The 20,873-nt window shown below is 39.8% G+C and overlaps 1 protein-coding gene across 4 annotated transcripts in view; it reads right to left on the reverse strand.

The window, feature by feature from the left end:
* nlgn1 (neuroligin 1) overlaps positions 1 to 20,873 on the reverse strand; it is a 286,475-nt gene that overhangs the window by 229,980 nt on the left and 35,622 nt on the right. The gene's annotated exons all lie outside the window — the stretch shown is intronic.

Raw genomic sequence — 20,873 nt, forward strand, 5'->3', positions numbered from 1 at the left:
GGCATTTGAGCTCAGCTCTTCCTTAGCTCTTCAAACACGTCGCCTTTCATGTCTGACATCGCCTGTGGAAGCTGAGACGGGGCCTCAGCCGGGTGACGAGCTTTGATACGCTGATATCAGGTTGTGTGAAGACATCCTCCACTTTTTCTCCAGGTGACTCGACCTCTCTTCTCTCTGAGTCACTCTTCATTTACACTTTAATATTATTATTCATGTCTCACAATGTAGCACATGGACTGAATTGAATTGAAGGCGCAGTGTGAAACATTCAGGAGGGTTTATCAGTAGAAATTGAATATGCCACTCTTAAGTAAGTAAGTTTATGGGATTGCTTTAAAATGAAATTAGAATATTTTTTTGCGTTATAATTACAATATAATTATGTATTTATATTAATTCAAGTGCAACTTAATTAAGCGAATAAATGATGACGACCAGGAAAAAAAAAGGTAGGTGGAGCCAAGTGGAGTCAGCATCTATTACCAGGTTACTGAAACTTTTCCACTTCTTTGCTTAAGGACGGACTTCAGGATTCAGATTATGTAAAACAGTTTGAAGATTTGAGGATAATCTTAGTTTGTTTATGTTAAATGTCACATCAACAACTGCTTAGATATGCATCTATCAGAAGCAAAACTTTAACATATAACATTGACCAGATACAGGTTCAAATAAATCCCACAAGTGCATCTGGTGTGCAAAGGGCTTTAAAACTGTACCGTCATGTTTCTACATTCTCAGAGAATGCGTTTCATTTTACAAACAAAGAGTTGCTGCACCAACATAAACCCTATGGCAAAGAGTGAAGGAGTGGGAAGAGATTATTTTTGTTGCAGTTTGGAGTCTCACAGTTAGATGTCTGTAATTATTACACGCTGGACCTTAAACTAACTAACTTAAAATATAATCTCAACTTTTGTCTAAAACCACAGACAGGTCATGTTTCTGGGTATTTGGACAAAATGCTGACGTCATACTCGAGAAACCGAGACAACTCACTTCAAAACACAAGTGCACAAGTACAAAAACACAGACTTGGACACAATGAAAAAGGCTAACAGTCTGTGCAGAGAACAAATGGAAGAGAAATTCCATGTACCCAAAATAACCGTTACTTCCCCACTCTGCACCCTGGCTTCTCATCTGTGATGCCGGTGCCAGTGAGAATGAAATTAAAGAACAAAAAAAAATTTAATTGACATGCTGTGCAGAACCACCAGAGCCAGACTTTAAAAAGGAAAAGACATAAACCCTCTGTTCCCAGCACATCAACATCCAGGCCAAAGAAAACAGAACCGCTCTGGCCCTGGAGGCACAAGCAGATTGCATTCCTGACTAATCATTTTAAAAGCTCCTGTCACTTGCCTCATTCTGGCTGGTTTTATTTTCAGGCTTTTTCTTCCTCTAACAAATGAAAAGCTTCCTATAGCATCATGAATCCAACAACGCGCAAGCTGACGAAAACAAAGAAAGGAGGAAAACACTTGCTCCAACAAATCAGTCTCTCCCATCAACGCTCAAATGAAACCAGCTCCTGCTAGTTTAAATTCAGTTTCCTATCAGAATGACTCATAATTAGTCCTCACACCAGTCTGCTGTGTTTCTGCTCCAACAATCAATTTAGCTTCCACCTTTTCATGGATCCAAATCAGAGAGCGGTGCTTACAAAGGCAGACGTCGATGGCTGAGCCTAAAGATTTCAGACATGAATGGAAGAAGAACAGCAGCTGCTACAGTCAGCCGGGCTCTGCACTCAACAGGACATGCAAGGACACTAAGAGTAAATTGTGATAATTATCATCAGAAAATGATATCATATGGTGCATGACAAGGAGAAGTACACCTTCTGAGATCAGGGCAACGTTGTCAATTTAATATCACATTGAGGCGATCAATGTTGCAATCAAGCTAAATCTATTTTTCAACAGTTATTCCTGAGTGGGTTTCAGCCTGAGGCAGAGTTGCCTTCATATCACCAGAACCTACACTATGCTGTCAAACTGAGGGTATAATGGAAGACAAGAAAAAGGGAACGTTTTTGGGGTATTTTTTGGTACAAACCTTTGATAGCAGGGCTGCTGTCAGAGGCAGATGGAAATACTCATTTAAGTCACTTACGAAAACACTCGACCTATTAAAATCATCAATAGTGTTAGAGGAATTAGAGGAATGCTTGACACTTTCTCATGTTTCACTTTCAACAGCTTTTTTACGGCTGTGAACTTCAAATACAAAGTTCAGAGTGAAAACCAGTGATTTTAAATGATGGCACCAGGAGTTTTTTTTTTAATCCACTGCACTTCTTGCTGTCTATTGGTGCTTTTCCACTACATGGTTCCGCCTCACCACAGCACAGCACAGCACGGCACGGCTCGACTCCACATGGATTAGTTTGTTTTCCATTGCTATAGTACCTCCTCAACACCGATGGAGTCATCACTGCACGGTGACTTTGTTTCACACCCACAAACTTGTGACTTGTAAAGCAGTTGTTTTCAGTGTAAATGAATCATTTAGAATCAGTTAATTAAAAAAAAAGACTTGTTCACGTAATCGTTGAGCACTTCCTGCACGACCGGGGCACAGACTCCGTCTGAAACAGTCACTGAACTGAAATACAGCGGCTTTCAGCAGTGCTGTCGCTAAATACACCAGACTCCACATTTCCGTGCTAAATGTTGGAGATGAACGCAAGTGTTCAGGATTTTGAAGTATTTTGAATTGATCTACAGTTTGGTTTGATTCTCGTGTCGGACGTCTTGCTCTTCCAGTGATGACATCACGCATAGTGCAGAGCAGGCACTAAAGAAGTACCAGGTACTATCGCTAATGTAAAGTCGGGTCGAGTCATGCCGGGACCATGCAGTGGAGAATGTTATATGACTATCTCAGAGGAAGCACCTCAACATTTATTATGTGAAAATGTTCCTCCACATTTCAAATGTTCATGTCACTTTACTGGGGGAACTGCCTACCTTTGAAGTAGAAGAGGTGCTGAAGTCTGATTGTCCTCATTTATGCACATTCAATTTTGTTCCAAAGAGTCATCAAAAGAATTAAAAGTTTTTCAAGTTGTGAAAGCTGGTGTGTGCAGCTTGTGATGAAATGTCACTCCTCAAACAATAAGAAGTACTAGAAAACTTCCGTATCGAGTTGTCTACAGCTGCGGGGGCTGTGTGTTTGCTTTAAGAATTTAAAAAAGGAGTCAGTCCACACATTGTTAAGCTCCCATAAATAACATTATTCAGTCATTTAACGCAGCCTTGCTTCAATCAAAGACAGGGACCGGGAACAGTCGTTTTTCTGGTGGAGGCAGTAATCAAATCAAATCATTATCACCTGCTGGCTAACAAACAGCTGGGAGCAAAATAAACAGCACAAGATGATGGCCACAAGAGTGCAAACAATAGGAGCTGCTGCTCAGGAGATAATGATTTGACTTGATTGTTGATTCCACTAGAAAAGGATGTTGCCCTGCTATTATCCTGTCACTAGTTTGCTGCCTATAAATTGGAAGCGGACACAGTGCTTTGTTGAGTTCTCACTTCAGGAAGTCGAGTTGAAACAGCGAGCTACTGTTTTGAAACCAATAACAATTACCTTACAGTCGTAGCTTTTGCTCATATTGGAATAACTAGATGTAAAATCCATTAAACCTGTTTATGCAAGTTTATTCTGTGTGATTTGCAGTGTTTTAGATGTCAGTAAACACATTTGGCTCTGGCACCAATTGGTACAGTAGAGTAAAGTACGTGCCAAAATAACCAGCCCCGACTGTTCCATTGTTTTTGCATTTGTGGGATTTTTCCAGGTGTCTTTCTCTTCAATTCTCAGTCTATTCTCATACAAACATTGACATCTTGTTGAGACAAACAGCCACAAGTCAAGCAGGTGAAAACAGAGCTGCTGGATGTCCCCATAGCTGTCTGTCCCATGTCGTCATTCATTGTCGTCACACCAGTGTGATGTCTCATTACATATCTCAAACAGCTCACACCCCACCTACCACACAAAGGTACTGTTCTAAGGCTGACTCATACTGTAGTGTACCAAACTGAACTGTACAATGATGGAAACATGGTATAAGTCATTATGAACCCTTGTGAATACAATGTTCTACATTGAAACAAAGACGCAATATTTTCTTTGGAATAAATAAACAATAATTAATTACAATGAAATGATAAAGTAGATTTATATATTATGCTGTATTGCCTGGTTGGCAACACTAGGCTGTTTTTTAATAAACAGTCTTAAAGTATGTAAAGAAGCTGACTAGTAAGTGCCAAGAGCTGTTGTTCACTTCAAAGGAATCTTTCTTAAAAAAAAAAAAAAAGTCTGGTCCTGAAAAACACATCAACCCTTAGGAGGAAACATGCTAATACTGAGTGCTAAAGACGCTTGCACCAGCCTTGAGTAAAGTAAAGTACAGGTGACTCTCCAACCACCGATCACAACTCAAAAAAACATTAAAGCATTAACAATGCATCATTTCCATAATCCATACGTGCTTATGTGCATTATCCAGAAAGAGCAACAGGTGAGTTTCTGTTACAATCCCTGCACACTGAATAATTCTCTTTGAAGCTGTGTCATTATGTCCTACAGAGTGTTTTATGTTCTCCAGTGAAATGGTGGCATGTGGCGGCTGCGTTGAACAGGACGTGGCCTACTTTCTGTTTGGGGAAAGAGCAGAGAACTCGTATTTCAATCCAGATCCCATGTGACGAGCCGATGTGACAGCGAGCCCCGTCTTGCCTTTCCAATCTCCCGTCTCTCACGCTCATTGTTTTCCATCAACTTTGAGTCTCCATCCATTTGTGATGAATATGAAATTAATAATCAAACAAGTGGAGGATCTTTAACGCAGACAAAGTCATGTTTTTCAAAAGGGTTTACTGGAGGCAGTAATTACTCAATCATTGTTTGGGAGAGGGTTTAAAGCTGTAGTTTTTTGATTTTAGTCGTTGATTATTGCCTCTGTTTGTGTGCTGCATCCGTTAATTTGAAAACAGACTCTGACAAGCAATACCATAAGACTGAGGGAGTGCACGGGCGGGAGGGAAAAAAACAGCTGTTCTCACTTTTCAAACTTTTCACGGGTGCATCGTTGTTTTCAGTCCGACTCCAACCTGTTTACAGCTGTCTCGCTTTGTCTGCATCTTCACATAAAGCAAATTACTTCCTGTGTTCAGCATTCTGCCAACTGTTTGAGAGAATAACTCTAATTCATCCCCTTTCACTTCATTCATTGAGTCATTCATTCATTCAGCATGACTATGACACATTCCCATTTCTCATTTTGACCCCAAGGTCCAAGGGATACTGATTAAAATCTAGACCAGTGAAACGCGACAGTCATCAGAAGCAGCATCTTTTTGCCAGAAATGCAACATGCTGTTGTCAAAGACATCTCCACCACCTGGAAATACTGGTGCACCAGTTTCTGGTATGTACACAAGACTGCACACCTGTTTAGTTGTGCTTAGTTTATAGTTACACAACATGCTTAATGTTAACTACATGACAGTGTCATTAGTTTCCATGAATTTAAACTGTGAAAACTCTTCCAAAGTCTGTCCGTCTGCACAAGAAGGTGCAAAATGGAGGTGGTTTGGAATTTATCCAACATTCTCTATTAGTTTTGGAAATGAAATCTAGGTTTTTAAGATGAATATGTTGACAATTATTATTTCTTTATTATTTCTTTTGTTTGTTTCCTGAATCTTTGGTTCAACATTTGAGATTGTTGTTCTAATCCCACGGAGTAGAACGCCATAGAAAATGAGATTACATGACATCAGAGGATTAGAAATAGTTCAAAAGTTTGGTGGTAAATGGTTTCAGATGTGAGAATCTTAGGACACAGCGGAATGAGGCATCCTCCCTCACTCGCTCGCTCGCTTTGCTCCGCTTCCTTCACCCTCTCCTCATTCCCTCTGCTCCCTGCTTTTCCCCATATAGAATTATTGATGTGCTACATTAGCTGGTGGAAACACCTTATCTGGCAGCACTCAGGGAAAACTTGAAAGAGGAAGCACATGGGAGAAGAGAGGAGAACAAACAGATAAACATGAAAGACACACAGATTCACAACAATTACTCTAATTCCTTCCTTCCTTCCTTTACCTACATATTCTTCATGTCTTGCTTCCTACAATTTCTTTCTTCTTTCCTACCAACCTAGATGTCCATCCATTCATCTGCTGTAGGGACAGCAGCAGACACATATATAGCCTATGTGCTATATATATATATATATATATATACATGTGTGTTCTGTTGCATGTTGTAATATAAATGTGTGTATGTATGGTGTCGAGGTTTTGAACCTCGTGGGACTGAGCAAACGGAGACTGTTTAACATACTGTGCTTATTGTGATGGTGCATTCATTATTCACTAATTGTTCACATCTGATATGGGTTTATTATCTCCTATGTTTGCTCAAATATAGGATTTTCTTTACCTCAACCTCTTGCTTTCAACAAATTGACATCATCATCCATCCCTCTTTTTTTCCCCCTTTTCCACTTATCTACTCAGGTGACAATGGTAGAGTTGCCGACAGCTGCTGCAGTGCCTGTCCATCTGCAGCATCTCCCTCATGGCATCAATGTATCGCTCCCTCCGCAGAAAAACCTTGAGGCTCTGAAACAGTGTCAGCTTTTCAGCGATGAAGAAAAACTCGCCTTGTGTCCGGACTGCAGATTTTTAGACATTACACAGTGGCTGCGGTGGCTGAGTTTGAGCCCTCCGGGATATTACACTTGTGCGACTAGCACAAGGCCTTGTCAGTACTCGGAGAGAAAAGGATGAATAATGCTAAGTAAGTAACACAAAGTAAAACAAACGCTGCACATACAACAAACTGATTTTTATCCCTTGTGAGTTTAAGTGATGGTTCTTACTGACTCTTATAGTCCCACTATTTTGTGGAAATGGACACAAACGGTCTTTAAGTGCACCTTCTAATTCGCTCTATGTATGTGGGAGACTTAAGTGGGTAGATGTATAACTGAGTGATTAATAAATAGCCTCTCAGCCAGTCATAGTACAGCTTTGAAACAGCCAATCACAGCGAGACACTGACGACGAGAGCTTCATTAGAACAATCACACTCTGTCTGACTGGGTCAACGCGGCAGAGCAGCGTCGAAACACACAACACCACCAATCAGCAAGTAGAAATCACACTCGTCTACGAGGTGCCCGCATATAAGTAATCAGGCAAGATGTAACCATGGTAACACCGACCAGGTGAATGCACACACTTGGTCGGTGTTCATGGAGTCTACAACACAAACTGTAGATTTTCATGACAGACAGATAAATGTGTTGAAGGATAGTTCGTGTGGCCTGCTGTTGCTACCTTTTCCACATTTGCTGACCCCAAGCTTTGTTACTTGTTCCCAAAATAACCCAAAGTGCCAGTGACTACTAACTACTAGAGTACTAACTTCTTTCAGTCTCAGTCTCCACCAGCGCTTCTCCTCTTATCTGTACATCAAAACAGGTCAGTGGTCAAAGACATTGCACAGTAGTAAAGTCCTTGCTGCTTAAATGTGTAAAACAGCAACACCAGATTCCCACTGCGCATCGAGGATTCAGTCAAAACTGGTTACTTCTGTTCAGCCTCCAACTTTACTAACGGTCTCACACACACACACACACACACATGCGCGCACACACACGCACACACACACACACTGTATTATCTAATGAGCCTTGAATGAACAAATAAACTGCACAGTCAGTTACTGAACTAGCAGGAATAGACACACACACACACACACGTGCGCACACACATACACATGACTGCATCTGACCAGTTGCCAATATGCTTAATGAAACAAGTGATGAGTTATTGACACCTGCTGTGTATCTGGAGATGCTGAGGTGTCTGCTGCTGTCCACAATGTGCTGACACACATACACACACAAACACACACACACACACACACACACACACACACACACACACACACACACACACACACACTCTCGTAAAGAAGTCTAAGTGAGGACATTAGTAGACATAGTGCATTCTCGAGCCCCTCAAGCTAACCTTGGCGGTCAAAATTCAATTCCTTACCCAAACCCTTAACTAAACCAACCAAAACCTCCGTTGAGACAAATGTGTTTGATTAGTCACCTCATTAGGACCTTCTCTGGCATAAACAATGACCTTGTCAGCACCAGTAGTCCTCATGGAGACCAAAATCTGGTCCTAATGAGGCAGAACTTAATTTCTGAGGAACTGGTTAAGTTCAGGGCTAAGATGTGAATGGTGGTTATCATTAACTGGTTATAGTTAAGGTTAGCAATGAGGCTTTGTTTAAGCTGTGCAGATGAATGAGTCAATGCAGTGGCCTAAGAAGAATAGCTGTGTAAATCTGTGTGTATGTACATATGCTCATTATTGAAAATCCAGTAATTAGCCTCTGCAGTGCTTTGAAACTGTGGCTCTTAATTGGACCCTACCGACTCATTGTACAGCATGTTAAGGCGCTGGACACACACACACACACACACACACACACACACACAGGTTTCCACAGCTATTCTTTCTAGGACTCTGCATTGACTTCCATTCAGTTGGTCGGTCTAAAAAAAACATTATCCCAATAATGCATCATTCTAATCTTAACTAACCATAATTCAAATATTTACCCTAAACTTAATCAGTTACTCAGAGAGTGTAGGTCAGTGTTTAGGCCAGCAAAGGTCCTACAAAGGTAACGAATACAAGTACACACACAGACACACACATAATTAACAAACTCCACCTGTGTGATCTCCCTCCTTCACTTTCTCCTCCTCCCCCTCACAGTCCTCCTCCTATCGTTTGGTGTGAAATTAAACATTTAAGCCCAGCAGCCCACGAGTCAAGGTACTTAATGATATCATCTTCCAAATCAATCTCTCCAGAGAAAAAGATGAAGGCAGAAAGACATGACGGGAGAGAGGGAGGGAGAGACAGAGACAGAGAGAGGGAGGGAGAGAGATAATAACCTGAAGGGGTTTCTGGCTTAGTGCCTGACCACACAGTGAGACTCACCTTGACCTTTTAAGTGTCGAGGTCATCTGAGACAGACTATGCACAGAGTTAGTGAGTCCGTCTGTAACCTAACAATGAAGTTTATACACAGGAATACAGAAGCTGCCACAGGTGTATATGTAAACTATAGTCTGTGAGTAACGATGTAGTTTAGAACACAAACACTGTAAACCCACTGTAAACACTGCAGTATTCACGTATTGCATGTGAACCATCGTAATCCTGCTGACTGACTACCTTCTGGCAGCCCCCACTTAGCTTGTGCATTAACACCACATGTGAAACTTAAATGTTGTAGCATTGAGAGATTAAGTTCAGTGTCAGAGCAAAGACACAAATCCTGTGACAGAAATCACGTTGAATTTGCATCATTTACTTCGCTCTGCTGTAAATGATGTTTAAATATTCAAACTCAAAAACCAGAAAGTCCGTGGTTAGAATGAACTTGTTCTAGTTAAGGCATCGTGAAAATTAGCTTTACTTTTGGTGTGAACAGAGTCTCAAAATCTCTTTAAGCCGATAATTGTACATCATCTAGAGGTGATGCAAATTTAACATATATTACTTGCTTGTGATATCCAGCTTCACTAAGCTTAAAAACTGTGATTTACACTCGTGACTCCCTTTATCTTGGATTTAAGAATGTTGGCATGGCAACAATCAAATCTACAAATATAGTTGTTTCAGTGAGCTGCAGAGAAAAATCAAATGTACAGGGGTTTCTATTATTCTGTCCACTCAAGACATCAGTGGAAACACATCAGAGAACAATCAATTACAGCTCAACAGCAGCACAGAGTCCGTCCTTCGACATGATCACACACACCGCTGGAAAACTATTTCAAGAAAACCAAAACATTATAACCTAAGTGATGGCAGGATTTATTACAGGATAGCTGCATTAGGCTTTACTACCTTTATGTAGGTGGAGCTAATAAACTGTGTGTACACGTACATGAATGGATCACCCAGCAGCAGCGACAGTGAGCTGGGTGGCTGAGGAAACAAGAGTCCCCATGACCTCACATGCTCTGCAATAATGACCCTTATTTGTCTTCTGAAGCTGAGACTTGGAGCTGTTAGCAATTAAAATAATACGGTATGACTCACTTCCTGCACTTGTCATTTAAATCTAATTATTTCATACTCCATTCAGGCATTTTCGCGTTAATGCTCAGCTTATGTTCTCGTGTCAGAGCAGTGATATTGTGATAAAATATCCATTTATTCCATTAAATAAATCAATGTATCCACAGTAAGACACTGAGTTCACAGACCTAACTTTACACTTTTGTGCATATATATGTGTGTGTATGTGTGTATATATATATATATATATATATATATATATGTGTGTGTATTTTTTTTAAGTTTTAACCTACACAGAACAAAGCGAGATGTCTATTAATGCAGAGCCTGATCCATTATAGAGTAAAAATGACTGCAGGGCTTTAAATGATTTATGTAGTGGTGCAACACCAAATTACATCTCATTACTTCAATAAGCAGTTGTGTCATTCTTCTGTGTTTGTTAGTGCAGCACATAAATATTACAGATGAGACACTGGGTAGCAATTTGGAAAGAAGCTAATGACTTTTCATCTGCTCATGTGTGAGTAAACTGCAAACAGAGGAGGAAGGAGGAGACTGAAGGTGGACGAAGGAGTTTAACTCAAACATCTGCTCAGAGTTTCTTCAGAACTCACTGGCTCAGAGAAAAGAGGACGTCTGAACTGCTGTTACACTAATGCTGACGCTTAATTCACTCAAATTCACGGATGCACAAATAATGCATGGAGATTTTCCCGTGACTCGAAATGAAATTTGAATTTGGAGGCGTCACAGTTACAGCTATATTTATATAGCAGAGGATTCAAAGAGTCATACCTCTCACGTTGTCTATATTGCTTTTGATAGTCTTGTTCCTTATTTTTCTATCACAAATGTTATTTTGATTTATGATCAAGAAAATGTTACATCAATAAATGATTTTAATTCTGATTGGTCTCATGAGCTGATTGGATCACAATTATCATCTGAATTAATCAATTTGATTTATTTCCATGTTGCATCACTCCCTTAATTTTCCATATTAATGCACATGGCTACATTTGTCATTAATCAACATAATCTTCTTCTTTCTGCTTCTCCGATGATCCGCCACAGCCTCCATCTTGTCCTATCCCGTGTCCTCCTTCTGTTACACAAACTGTCCTCATGAGTCACATAAACATAGACTTTCATATGAATTGAAACATTTCTTTACTAATGAAATTAATGTTCCCTCCTTGAAAACAAAACTAATGCTCCTGCAGTAACTTCATCGACTTTGACATTGTCAATGTTCATGTTGCATCTTAGAAATGATTATTTTAATTCAACACACTATTATTTTGATGTACTTTTATGTACAACAGGCCGATTAACGTGTTTTAAAAGGCCACAGTGACCTTGGCCTTGACCACCCACATCCACACAGCTAATCTGTCACTCAGAGTGAACATTCGTCCCAAGGATTCTGTAGAGGCATTGGTACAATAACACATTAACATTAATGCAAAAGGTCAAAGTGACATTCAACCAGCAAATGTTAATCAGTTTAAATGAGCGTCCGTGTGAACATTTGTACCAAACTTGAATGGACTTCCTGGATGTTTTTCCTGAAACATTATTTTAACTGTGTTTTGCGACTACAGTGACCTTGACCATTTTCCAAGGTCCAATTCAAAAAATTGGACCAAAATTGAAATGTCTTCCAAGCTAGGGCTGGGTACCGAGTTCAGTACTCTTCGTCCTCTGCATCACCTCATATCGAGAATGTGTTGCCATTCAATATCAGATTTCATCAGCTTCAGTGAACCAATAAACATGCAGCTTTCTCTTTGACCAAGAACTAACAATGCTTGTGATTTGCTGTCTCCATTCTTCAAAGGATGTCTTGAATAAACTTGGAGTAACATGTTTTTTCACAGCATGAAACTGTAGGTTTTACTACTAACATTAATTAGGGTTCCACTGGTTTAAGTGTGGAAGTGGAAGATAAAGTTTGCACTAAATAATCGACACAACAAATCTAAGGCGGTCAAAGACTTTTGCACAGCACATATGTTGAAAAGTTAAATAATAAAAAAAAGAATAAATATGAGAGAAGAAAATGTTTGACTGCAACGACTGTGCTGGCTAAAACATAACAAATGTAAACTACTTTTTGTTAAAACTGATTTAAGAAAATTGGTAAGCATAAAAGTATCATTAGGTCCAGATAGTAATACCATATAGAAAATGTCCCTCTAAAGGCGTTCTTGATATATTGTGTGGGAAGGACTGATGATGAAGAACATGACGCGTCCATTCACTGGCTGCTCCCAGGGTTGAACGTATTAGAGGACAAAACACAGAGACGTTTATCTTTACACAAACAGCACATTCATGGAAACTGAAAGACAAAAAAGTCACCAGAGACAAAGAATATTCCAAGGTCACGTTTGGACAACATCCCAAGACAGCAAAGGCCATCGACACGCGGCACCCGACCGTAACACTGCTGCAGTCTGAGCCAAACAAAGTATGTATTCACAACTGGTTAGATATTTAGTATTCTGATTACCAGCTCACTGCTTTTGTCCCCGTCTCATTACCAAACCAAGGTGACACCAAGTCTAACACACGCGCCATCTGGCCCGCCACCATCTTGTCCACTGACTTTCTCATGCACAACACGCAACCACACACTGTGATGTTAAACACACTCACAAAGAAAAATCAAACACACACACTTTAGTCAAATACATGGGACTGGACACACGGAGGAAGCCTGAAATATCTGCACATTACTGTCAATTATTATTATTTTTATATATCTTATAACAACACTGCTGGTCTGGGCTTTTCTGAGCAGATTCCTCCCACAAGTCCAAAAACATGCAAGTCATTTGTACACTCTAAATTGCCCATATGAGTGAACAGTTGTGTGTGTCTATATGTTGGCCCTGCGACCTGTACCCTGCCTTTTACCCTTTTATTAGCTGGGATTGGCACCAGCAGCCCTGCGACCCTCATGTGGAGGCTGAAGCGGCTAAGGATGGATGGATGGATGGATGGATGGATGGATGGATGGGTCAACACTGCTGGTTTAAAACAAAGTTAAAACTGTGACATTTATCCGTCGCCTCACTGTAAAAACACTAACATGACTGTGCCAACAAGGCCCGTAAAGCACAGGGCAGCGATAGTCGCCCATATGTACCTATGGGGATATTAGACCTGGGCAAGTGGCCAGAGTTTTAACATACACCTTGCTCTATTCCTACATACCTAATTTAACATCACAGCATAATTAAATGGACTTGGCAGCTTTCATAGTCCCCTGTACGAGAATAGAGCTCTCCACACAGAGAATCCAACACTGTCTCACAGAAATGATGAAGCGAGTGTTTCTCCTACATTCATTCAGCACAGTGGTGCTTAATAATCTAGCAGCAGTGGAACACAACTGCTAACATTTCACCAATCATGAATATCAGAGTGATTATCACTCATAAGCTGCATGTGTGTGTGGAGTTATTACACATGAAACTCAGAACAGAAGCCAGAACAGCTTTCTTCCACCTGCGGAACATTATGAAAACGAGAAACATTGTGTCCTTACAGGACGCTGAAATACTAGTTCATGCTTTTGTTACATCTAGATTAGATTAGTGTAACTCCTTATTATCAGGATGTTCCAACAAGTCTTCAGTTCATTCAAAATGCTGCAGCATGAGTTCTGAGAGCAACTAGAAAGAGAGACCATATGACTTCAGTGCTAGCTTCTCTACACTGGATCCCCGTGCAGTTTAGAATTCAATTCCAAAACACAAAGCACTTAATAATCAGGCCCCTTCAAACCTGAAAGAACTAGTTTTACCTTATCACCCTTACAGACCACTTCAGTCCCAAAATACAGGCTTACTTGTGCTCCCCAGAGTCTGTAAGAGGAGAATGGGAGGCAGTCTTGTCCTTTCTCGCCCCCCTTTCTGTCCCCCACTTTTCCTTTCAGCCCAAGGCAGATGCTGCAAATCTAAGAGTCTGGTTCTGTCAGAGATCTATTCTTTTGTTAAAAGGGAGTTTTTTTCTCTCCACTGATGTCTAGTGATTGCTCATTGTGTGAATTGCTGGGTTTCTCTGCTCTCCATGATGTTGTCTATGTACAGAGCCTTGATATTATGATTATACGATCACTATATATATATATATATATATATATATATATATATATATATACATACAAATAAAATGAGTATATTTTCCTCAGCTCCACTCCGATCATAAACCCTGGTATTCCTCCAAGAACCACCAGAGTTTGAGAACCATGGCTCGAGTTTAATAAACTAAGTAAACGGAGCATATGTGAAATGCAGCCAGTGGTTGTTGTTGTTGTCCTGAATGCACCACTGCACTCGACTTCATCTGTTTTGTCTCGTCATTGTGAGAACATCACTTGTTGTTTCAGCACAGTATGTTTATTGTGTCAAAAGAGCTTTTCTGAGAAGAAGCACAACATGGACCTGATGAAAAATCTTATAATCCTGAATCATTAGCATGCACAATGAGAAACAGATAAAGAGAATGTTGGACAAAATATTCTCCTGCCTCCTATTAGTTTCATCAAAAGACTGAAAGTAAATCTGCTTAAGTGTGAAAATGATTTTAAATTTGTGCAGCATTACTGTCCTCTTTGTATTTATCGTATTTCATCAAATAAACATACCATTACACGGCAATTTCCACTGTTTTCAATTATTTTTAATTAACAGTTTTGTATTTTTATGTACTTTAAGATATTGATAATATAATGTAAGAGGTTCTTGTTTTTATATACAGGATCATAAAAGGATATACTCTAGAAATGAGACCTCTTATGTTGTACAAATACAACGGCACACTCTTGGGTGTTTCGTCATCGTTAATTGTGACCCAGTAACATCTAAAATGATGCTTACCCCTCTGCAGAGGTTTTCCCTACTGTATATATACCCAAGACACCAAGATTATTCACGTACAGCTCAGAGATAAAAAACAAAGAAAAATGGTGCCGGTAACGGCCACCAATGATGACAGAGGTCATAGTTCAGCAAACGTTAGAAACGTTTGCTTTAATGGAGGTCGTTTTGAGATCAATTACATTTTATTTATTCATATTTATTAATAGCAATGGGGCTGCACAACAGGAAAGAAATGACATTATTATACAATAAACTGTACTGTGGGTGTTAGTGAAGGAGAGTGTAACACAATGCATAAATAAAAGTGAGTGTAAGCCAGGTCTTGTTGAACTAAAAAGATGGCGACAGTCTACATTAGCACACTAGGAATTAACATGCTTAACTAAATATGTAATTTGACTTTTATTAGCGTTGCCACCAAATCTTCATCGCTGGTGTTTCCCCCCCGATCCTCCTCATATTTTGAAGATATCCTGCCATCTGCCAGCTACGTTGGGAGCTGCTCTTGTTATCAAAATTAAACAGATCAAGAGCAGATGTTGTTGGTTTCACAAAGTATTATAACAAACAACCTCATATTGGAGCTGAGTGAGACCTAATCTTTGAAATGATTCATGGAATGGAGAAATGTTTGAAAGAAAGCGCACAGAAATCGCAGCATTGATCCGATTGACCTTACTCAACAGACGGAGAAGGCTGCAGAACGATGCAGGAGTTTAACCCTAATTTAACAGCTTCAGGGTCATTGTGATGGTTAAATGGCTTATTGCGAGGAGCGGAGGGAGCTGTATCCACTCTGTCTACCGTCTGTTTGTGGAAAACCAGCCTTGCAAGATCAGGGCCACTGACCCGCAGTCCTGTGAAGTCTCATATCTGACAAGGACCAAAAATAGCTTTGTTCATAAAGGCAGAGCCGGATGGAAGGTGTGTGTGGGGGGGGGGGGGGCGTCAGTGAGAATAAAGTTCTACACAATGAATATGTATGGGAGGAGCTCCGTGGAGTAAAAACAATATATTGTGCATCCCTTTTTAGCAACAATTAATCTCCCTCCGTCTTCTCTTCTGATATAGTTTTTAATTAAATGTGTACTTTTGTTTTTTGTACGGCTGAAATACTTTTCTGATTTATACTGCAACAGAAAAATCCACCAGTATAATGAACAGAACAAGAGTGTGGTACAAGAGGAACGAGGTAAGAACTCATTGGGTAACCTCATTCCCGTCCCCCTGACATTGTTTCCGGCGGTTAGTTAACAGATGCCGCTCCATCACTGACGCGAACAGCTCCACGCACAGCTGTACTCTATGGCCATTTTGGAAAAGGCTTCCTATTAATAATGACTCAGAATGAAATGGAAACAATGGGAGAAAGCTGTTGCTTTCCACCATGCCGTCTATGTGCGGAGTTCACAATACGCGGTGTGTGAAATATGCATGAGGCTAAATGTGTCCCCACCACAGCTGCAACGCCACATTGCTACAGAATAGAGGGTAAAAAAAAGATTCATTATTTTTTCTTCCTTTTATATTTTTTTGCTGAGATGAATCTTAGAAATGAGGCAACGGTATGACATTTGTATCCCTGACGACTTTTGTGCAGATGCAGTTGCTGACATTTGTGAAAATAATGTGCGTTGGCTTTGAGCCGACAGCTCAGAATGTCCTTCATTTAATATTGAGAAAAGAAAAAGAGAAACGGCAAGAAATAAGCCGCTTATTTATGTATTGTAATGCAAGAGTCATGAATATGTATAAGCAGCTATCAATGCTTTCACCTTGAGTGTGTGTGTGTAACTATTTTGAAAATGAAAAGGTTGGAAAACAAGGTCACACTCTTACTTGGACCAGGTTACGATGTATCAGCTCATCAGAAACACTGACACTTACACACACACACACACACACACACTATCACACACACACACACACACACACACACACACACACACACACACCCGTTCAACGATGTCTTTGAAGTCACCTATTTGGACACATCAGGCATCGTGAAAGAATAAGAATATGATTGCGTTCATCCTCTTCCTACCCAATCAATTAATCGATTATTCAGTCTAAACTGCGATTAATACTGAGTCACGCATGAGTCACATTCATACATTCACCCTCTCATCCAAAAACTGTCTTTTTCTGCTTTAAAAGGTCAAAGTGCTGCCTTCAGTATCTTGTCTTTAACACCTCCATGGTTCATGACTTCTCCTTTGGGGAGAAATAAAACATGAGAGTGATTTAATAGTTTGAACTGGTGGCATCTTTTAAAAGTCTTGTTACAGAATTATGACTGGTGCTTTTATTAGCGACTGTGTCTAAAAGTCACTATAAAACCCAAAAGGGATTTTTAACTTCTGTTCATGTGGGATTAGTGTTTATGCTACACAAGGCTCTAAAATCAAATTAGACTGTACTGTTATTGTTATTATTATTATTATCATTAATAATAACGTAATGGGACAATATAAAAAGACAATAAATAAAGATTGAGATCTATACAGATACTGTATGTATAGAAAGTGGTCCCACTGTATTTTACTATAATTAATCTCACAGATATAGCATTTTAAAAGGGTTGCATTGTATTGTGTTGCATTTCTATGAATTGTTTTTGTTTTCATTTTACTGGACTATGAGTCAGTAAAAAAGTCTTAATTGAATTTGGACATTTTTCTGACACCTATTGCAATTTTGATTTGATTAGGGATTTAATTTAACTCGAGTTCCTGTTCAAAATGATGTATTAATAGGATTGAAACATGATGGGAGATTACAATGTGACACGCCATCAAAAAACAGTTCCAATGAAGGTCGTGAATTAAAAGATACAACTTGCTTCCAGCAAATATGAATTTCAATTCCATATAGACCTCTGCTGTGTTCTATGCTGTAGGTTAAATCAACAACAAATGAAAATCCCTGCTATAAAAAGGACCTTGCTGTAAACACTGAAATAGTTATGTCATTCCTTTATGGTGCAACTTTAATAAATTGCAGCCTTGCAGCGATTTTGATTTAAAAATGATTAATTGTTCAGCCCTAATACAAAAAAAATACAGTATTTGACCCCAATTTGATGTTTTCTCGCCGTTTCTCCATCTTTGGTTCAGTATCAACTCAAATGACTGAGTCTGCCTTGAGCTCTGTGAGCAAGGCTCTGACAGGACATCTAAGAAGAACCAGCAGCAGCAGCACAGAGAAGTTAAAGCTGTGAGTGGAGGTGACAGAACTTCTCGAGGGAGACCCAAACACAACAAGGGCCGTGTCTGTTCCTGCCTTCCATTTCCTCCACTCTTTGTTGTGTGGACGTGTGTGTCTGTGCTGCCTCCCACAGGATCCGCCTTCAATGACTGCAAAACTGGGACAAAGCCCAAGGAACAGGAAAGAAAAAGACATGAACGAGAGGTTAAAGGACAGAGAGGGAAAGTGAGATGTGGTCAGGTGAAGAGGTCAGGATGGACACTGAAACAGAGAGAGGCTAAACTGTGCAGATGGAGATGTAAAGGAAGAGACGCAGAGGGAAGAAAAAGATGAGGGACACTGGGAAGATATCAAGAGGAGAGAAACTGAAAGATTCTGTTAAATTGCATCCTCCATTTTGAGGATATGCGCTTCCACAATGGAGCTCTTCTCTTCTTCTCTCCCCCCCGGAGATGGGAAACGGCACACAGCCATTTCAGAAAATGTTCCCTACTGTTTGAGACATTAAACGACGTTCATGTGTGCTGAGAATAGACCTACAGGTTGTTGTTGTTGTTGTTGTTGTTGTTGTTTTTAAAGCACAGAACTTCATTCAACATAAAAGCTGCTGTCAGACTAACGTTTGCATGAAAAGGTTTGGGGGTAAAACCTGACAAACAGAGCAGCTGGAGCTTTGTTATCTTACAGTATAGAGGTCGCCACTGTCTGTTTAATCTGAGCTGGAGCACGTCCACATTCTACTCAGTCTAATGAGAGGAGGGATGCTTCTAACCTTAGGGGCCATTTACATGTAGCGTCTGAGAATTCATTCATGCATTCGACTAAAAAAACAAAAAACAGCAATGAATTATCAGTACTGCATTTTCCTCAAAGCGTCTCTGTGCATCCTCTCCTTCACCAACTGATTCAGGAGCTTGGTGACGAGAGGTTCACAGCTTATTTCAAAATGAACAAAGATCAGTTTGAATTACTTCTCTGGCCCGACTATCAAAAGCACATGCTTGGAAGCGCTCGCTGCATTCCAAAAAAAAGTTGAGCTACCAAACAAAAAATACCTAAAAATAAACAGGCGAGTTTGTAAAGGATGCATGTGTTACATTACAGTAGAGTGACAACATGGCATTAGTAGGGTCAACATTTCATAACATTACTTATTTCAAATTAAATGTCCAGCTTTATACTTTGAATTGTATTAGAAAATAATATTAGACGTAATGAGAATTACTATGTGCTACCATTAGTGAAAATGTGTGTGAATCAAATTTGAAAATCATCAGAGTTTAAATTCATCCTCATGTCCCACACACGTGTTTCCATTATTATTATTATGACCAAGCTTTTGTTATAAAACATGTAAACGTTAGCACAGTATTACAAAATGTTCACTATACTGCTACCTTACTAATATAATATCACATTGTTTCTGTACTGCAACGTAAAATACTTTATTTGTTGTTTTTTAGCTCTGGTCACATGACACATGATGACGGGTTATAATAAATCAGTGATTTCAACTTTATCTGAATGCAGAATATTTTACTGGTGGTTGCACTAGATGAGATTAAGGCTCCAGTTAAATGAGTCAGGCTCACAAACGTGGTTGTTATTGGAAGCTTGAAGCAATCAACGCTTCTATTCATAGACATGTGTGTCACAAATGTATACGTTTCTAATCTGGTCACAAACTGCTGTAGTAAAAAAGAAAGAAGTGCTAAAGTTCAGTTTATTTATCTGATGTTATTATTCAAAGTATAATAATTTGTGTCACATGAACTCTCCTTCACCTTCTCACACATTCCTTCTGCTTCAGCTTGGATTTTCTTGTTACCCATAATGCCTTGTGACAGCCTGCAGAGCAGGGACATGAACATGACTGCAGTTCCCTGTGGGTTTTGGTGCAGGCTGTGATGACAAACGGAGAAAAGTAGCAAGAAGGAGAGACAATGGATCCAAACGAGCAGCAGCAGCAGCAGCAGCAGCAGCAGCAGCTACAACAGGACGTTTCCATACCAGATAACAGGAGCGACATAAACGTGTTGAGAACCATTCTTACTTTTGGATAAAGAGCAAAAAATTTATTCTCTGTTAGAGCAACTGCCACAATCATATTACGTTATTAACCTTTGGCATTTGGTTGTCTTTGTTATCATTCTGGCTCTGTTGGGTCTCCGTGAACAGAAATGATCTAACATTGTTTGTATGCTGTGTCCTTCATTCGTCACGTTACACTCTCAGACCTGAGTGAGGGAGTGTTTATGTGTATACAGCAGCAGTGCAGGAGCGGGCGGTGTCAAGAAGCTTTTATCCTGTCAAACTGCTGCAAAACAAAGATTTTTGAGCAGTAGAATTCACTCATGAAACACTATTTGAATCTAACATACATGTGTTTATGTCTTAAAGTTATAAAGTACAATCTTAAAGCATGCAAGGTCTGGAAAACAAGATGTCACCAACAGAAAACAGTCTATCTCAGCTAATCGTGAAAAGATATCAGTGCCTCCAGATGAGTTCCACACACAAAAAAGCAGTGGTAGCATGGAGCTGAAGGTGTCGTCTACAGTGTCACAAGGAAAAGTGAGAAGATATTAAAGGATTTCTTTTTCCTTTCTTTTTTTTTTCCAAT

This window comes from Solea solea, chromosome 9 (assembly GCF_958295425.1).
Source record: "Solea solea chromosome 9, fSolSol10.1, whole genome shotgun sequence".
Classification (NCBI taxonomy): domain Eukaryota; kingdom Metazoa; phylum Chordata; class Actinopteri; order Pleuronectiformes; family Soleidae; genus Solea; species Solea solea.